This window comes from Saimiri boliviensis, chromosome 16 (assembly GCF_048565385.1).
Source record: "Saimiri boliviensis isolate mSaiBol1 chromosome 16, mSaiBol1.pri, whole genome shotgun sequence".
Taxonomy (NCBI): domain Eukaryota; kingdom Metazoa; phylum Chordata; class Mammalia; order Primates; family Cebidae; genus Saimiri; species Saimiri boliviensis.
This window is the reverse complement of record NC_133464.1, coordinates 16,033,110-16,039,173: the sequence shown is the minus strand read 5'-3', so window position 1 is coordinate 16,039,173 and position 6,064 is coordinate 16,033,110.

Below are 6,064 nucleotides of genomic sequence, written 5' to 3'. Positions count from 1 at the left end.
ATCAAAGAAAGAAGAGCAAAACGGCTTTCTAGTCCTTACTCTCTTCATTCCTTTTCCAGTCTACCAGCTGTGATTGACACCTTACAGAAAGATTTTAAGAAATTACTTTGGAAAATGCTGATCCAGAGAAATGTTTGTAATAAAAAGTTGTCCATCCTTCCACACTGACAAAACCAGAAGAATCATCCTTTTTTGTGTCTGCTCAGTTCTCCCTTCCTTGCATCAGGCTTTGATCTAAGTCACAACACAAAAGAGCTATTTCACCTCTAACATTTCCCCTTTCTTATATTAATTAGGTTACAGGTGTAGCTATGGAGTAGAGAGTAGAGAAATACATATTTAAAGAACAACTGATATCTTACTACATATATGTATGGAATTCATTCAGATTTTGGTGACTGTCACTTATTCATGTGTGCCTTTGGTCTTGCTTTCTTTCTCTCTCATAGAAAAGGTGATTGGAGTTTCACTTTGTCCAGCACTTGAAGCACTCAGAAATATAACGGTAGAGAGAGACATGTTAAGTAACCAATGGCAATACAGCATAGTAAATGTTAACGTAGAGAGGAAGAAACAACTGATTTGGCCTAGATGGCTGTGACTGGCATGATCAGTAAGATGCCACAGAGGGGAGACAACTGCACTGAGAGCAAAGCATAGTCATAGCAAAAGGAGCCACCCATTCTAAACCCATGAAGGCATGAAGACACATGACATGATTCATGAACTATAAGAGGTGCCCCTGAAGCTGCAGGGAAAACTTAAGAAGGAGGATAGCAAGAGGTAAAGCTGGAAATGAGGCTTCAGAACATGAAGGGCCCTAGGACACACTAAGACTAAGAAGTTTGGACTTCTTTTTTTTTTGCCAGCAAAAGCAGATTTTCAAGGGTATAGAGGATCTCTGGTAGAAAGTGAGCTTTACTTGATTTCAAACTATACTACAGGACTACAGTAAGCAAAATGGCATGGTATGGTACTAGTAACAGACACATAGACCAATGGAACAGAATACAGAACCAAGAAATAGAACTGCACATCTACAAGTATATGATTTTTGACAGACAAAATAAGTAATGGAGAAAGGATTTCTTAATCAACAAATGATGCTAGGATAACTGGCTAGCCATATACATAAGCTTAAAACTGGACATCTACCTCTCACTACATACCAAAGACAGATTATACCTCTCACTATATACTTAAGACAGATTAAAGACTTACATGTAAAATGAAAACCTATAAAACCCCTGGAAGACAACTTAGGCAATACCATTCAGAATATAGGCATGGGCAAAGATTTCATGAAGAAGATGCCAAAAGTAGTTGCAACAAAAGCAAAAATTGACAAATGGGATCTAATTTAACTAAAGAGCTTCTGTACAGCAAAAGTAACTGTCAACAGAGTAAACAGAAAACCTGCAGAATGAGAGAAAATTTTTGCAAACTATGTACCCAACAAAGGTCTAATATCCAGCAGCTGTAAGAAACTTAAACACATTTATATGAAAAACAAACCCATAAAAAAGCAAAGAACATGAACACTTTTCAAAAGAAGACATACATGTGGCCAACAGTCATGTTTTAAAAAAGCTCAACATCACCAATCATTAGAGAAATGCAAATTAAAATCACAATGAGCTACCATCTAACACCAGTCAGAACAGCTATTATTAAAAAGTCATAAAATAACAGATTCTTCTAAGGCTGTGGAGAAAAAGGAATGCCTATACACTGTTGGTGGGAATGTAAATTAGTTCAACCATTGTGAAAGACAGTGTGGTGATTACTCAAAGACCTGAAGACAAGAAATAACCATTCGACCCAGCAATCCCATTACTGGGTATATATCCAAGGGAATATAAATTATTCTATTATAAAGACACATGCAAGCGTATGTTCATTGCAGCACTATTCACAATAGCAAAGACATGGAATCAACCTAAATGCCCATTAATTATAGACTGGATAAAATGTGGTATATATACACCATGGAATACTATGCAGTCATAAAAAAGAGCAAGATCATGTCCTTTGCAGGGACATGATGGACCTGGAGATCATTATTTTTAGTAAACTATGACAGGAACAGAAAACCAAATACCACATGTCCTCACTCGTAAGCGGTGGGGGGGTGTGTGAAATGACGAGAATACATGGACATATCAAGGGGAACAACACACATTGGGTCCTATCAGAGAGTGAAGGGTGAGAGGAAGCAGGGGATCAGCAAGATGGGTGATGAAATCACCTGTACAACAAACCCCATGACACAAGTTTACCTATGAAACAAACCTGCACATGTACCCCTGAACTTAAAAGTTAAAATAAAAGTGAGCTTTACCTTAACTCAGAACACACAATGCATTATAATGCACAAAAACATTACTTCCCCTAAATATAGAATTGGAGAGACTGGATACAGAGAAACAGTGTATGAAGATATTTGTTAAGTTTTGTCACCCAAACTTTGAAATCTCTTGCTACACTTGGGGACTCCTATACCTTAAACCCAACTTCCACTAGAGACGCTGAAAATGCCAGATACTTTCTCAATATCCTTTGCTGTAATATATGATTGACTCTCAATCTGAATCACCTGCCCCAGATTTTGACTTGAAAGATAGTAACAGTGTGACCAACTGTCCTAGTTTGCCTGGGACTGTCCTGTTTTAAAACTGAAAGGTTTACAAAGTCCTGCATCCCAGGAAACTCCTCCATTTGGACTGAGGTCAAACCGGGATGGTTGGTCACCCTAGTAGCAAGCACATAGAAAATATCTTAAGAACTTTAAGAGACACACAAGTTACAAAGCCATTGTAAGAGCTGAGGTGAGAAAACACAAGAGTGATCAATGGGACAGCAGTGGGGTGGGAGAGGAAACAGCTTCCACCAATAGAAGGAAGAATCAGCTGAACTTGATGTTGTGTGATCATATGTGGAGAGGCTGATGGAAGAAAGGCATGAACCAGAGAAGACCGAGTTTCTCGTTTGAATATTTTGAATGAAAAGCCACCATTAATAAAGATAGTGAAATGGTAAGTTCCATCTTGGACATGCTGAACTGAGGGGTCTGTGAACAATAAGGGAAATTTTTCACACAAGCATGTATCAGTGCTGCTTTGGAGCTCAGAAGATGGAGAAACAGGTAGAACACGTAGCACAGTCCCTGGTACACAGACTACGAAAATTTTGTTAAATATTGTTGAGTATGGAGTTTCCCCCATCAGCACAGACAAAACATGTAGTTCTTTGCACACAATAGACTCTCAAGAAATTTGTGGTAAGTGACTGAGTGATGCATTCCTTAGCTCAGCATACTGGAGATATCTACCCTCCAAATACCTTTTTCGCTCACGAGTTCATTTCTCAATCCTGAAACACAGAAGCCTTTTCAGAAGAGAAAATGTTTTTCCATTAGTGGGGTCCCACTTTAAATTCTGACTATTAGGACACCGTGTCTATTTCTTGAATCAAGTAAATATGTGTAACTTCAAGATCTTAAAGATAAATTCCAGTTCAAATCGAAACCCTTATTTTTTACATATTCAAAAACATTACTTCCCCTAAAGACAGAAGGATTATATTACAAGAAGACAGATTGAAATGACAACATTATAATTTTTAAAAAATAAGCCAAGGCTGGACAGAGCAGAATAAAGAAAGCTATGATGTGTTTTTAAAAATTATTATTTTCAATCATGACTAGTCTGGAGAAATTGTTTAGAAGAGAACAAATAGAACTGGAAATAAAAAACATTTTATTTAATCCCATTTTTATAAGTAAAGATCACTAGATGAAAAAACTAGTCATGCATTGGTACGTATGAAGAGTTAATAAAATAAGTGGAGATTTTTTTTAAAGCAATACATTTAGTATCTGATATTTATTGCATACTTAGGACAGTGGCACTGCATCAAACACAAAAATGGAAACTTGTAAGTTTTAAAATGTGTTATATTATTTACTGAATGCTACAAAATATCAGTAAATGGGTACAGGTAGCAATCAACTAGGGCAGTAAATATTATAGCAAAAAAAAAAAAAAAAAGCAGGGAGATAGAAATGAGCAGATGACGGTTTTAGTCCCTTTTTTCACACTGAACTCTGTCACGTCCTTCTGGCCCTATGTGACCGTAACAATAGACTCCAAAAATGAGCCCAGAGGACTGGAAGTATAAGGGGTCAGACAAACGCCATGTTTCTCTCCCTTCCAAAAAACAGTGCTTGTAGTTGGTCATTGTATTAGCTCACTCTCACACTGCCATAAAGAACGGCCTGAGACGGGTAAGTTATAAAGGAAATAAGCTGAGTCCACTCACAGTTGTGCACTGCTGGGGAAGCCTCAGGAAACTTGCAATCACGGCCGAAGGCAAAGGCGAAGCAACCATCTTCCTCCCGGGCCGGCGGGAACGCTAGACGCGTATAAAGCCCTCAGATCTCGTGAGACTCACTCGCTCTCGCGAGAATAGCATGGGCGAACCGCCCTCATGATTCAATTACCTCCACCTGGTCCTGCCCTTGACATGTGGGGATCATTGGGATTATAATTTAAGATGAGATTTTGGGTGGGGACACAGCCAAACCCTATCAGTAATTGAGAAATTGAACCACCCCACCCTTTCTCTACTAAAAATACAAAGATTAGCTGGAAATTGCAAATTTTGAAACCCAGGAGGCGGAGGTTGCAGTGAGCCGAGATGGTGCCACTGCACTCCAGCCTGGGCAACAGAGCAAGACTCTGTCTCAAAAAAAAAAAAAAAAAAAAAAAAAAAAGGAAAGAAAAGAAAAGAAAAAAGAAAATGAGCCATCCCCAAAACCTCAAATGGTGAAAGAGAATGGATACATCTTCCTTCCCTCTCAATCCCAGCAATATCCAAACATACAGTCCAAAGAAGTTTTACCCGGTATTTTGAAATAAAGAAAATAACTGAGAGCAAAAGGCAATGGGATAAGAAAAGACTTGGTACAGTTTTCTCCCCTCCTGTCTCTGAGAGCAGCGGGGCTTTCCCTAAGCAGATGCTGGCACAGAGATGGACTTGGGAAAAGGGAAGAAGCCCAGACCTCGCCTTTATGCTGAGGAGGAGCTGCAGGTGCCTGAGGGTCCTAAGAAGGCACAAACTGGACGATGGCAGAGCAGTTGACTGGCAAAGAGGGCCCCTGGGTCGTGCCATGCAGTCCAGTCCGCCAGCCTGGGAAACCTCATTAGCATTTCTAACGCCTGCGCTGCGCGCTGCTGCGCCTGGAGCCTCACCTGCCCTGGGGATCAGTCCAGGAGACTTGAGGGCTGTATAGACTTTGCACTCAGTGGGACACAAAAGGATCCACCTGGGACTTCAGCTTGAGGGGAAAACAATACTGATGTGTTAGCAGCAGTGAGAAAGAAAAGAGGAGGATGGGGGAAAAGGAATAAAAAACTGTGGTAGAAGGCAGGGAGAGGCAGCACAGGACAGCGCTGTGCGCAGGACCCAGGACCGAGATAAGAAGAGGAGGGGAGAGCGGCTGCCCGGGGCTCAGAGGAGAAGGGAAAGTGGAATGGAGGGGAGACAGGATTCCGTGTCTGTTTCTCTGTCCTGCGCCTTAGCATCGAGCTCTCAAAGCTCTTACTCCACATTTTTATTCACAAAGGCCAATGTGAAAATATTGAAATGTGGCAGAATTAGACCTCAGTACTTTTTTTCTTAATACTTGCTCCCTTTTTTCCTTTGAAGACCATAAGAATCTTATAAACAAAGGTAAATAAAAAAACTAGGGGCCAGATGCAGTGACTCACGCCTGTAATCTCAGCACTGTGGGAGTCCGAGGCGGGTAGATCACGAGGTTAGGAGATCAAGACCAGCCTGGACAGCACGGTGAAATCCCGTCTTTACTACAAATACAAAAATGCAAAAATTGGCTAGGCATGGTGGCTCGTGCCTGTAATCCCAGCTACTCAGGAGGCTGAGGCAGCAGAATCTCTTGAACCAGGGAGTTGGAGGTTGCAGTGAACCGAGATCAGGCCACTGCACTCCAGCCTGGTAACAGAGCAAGACTCTGTCTTAAAAAAAAAAAAAAAAAAAAAAAAAA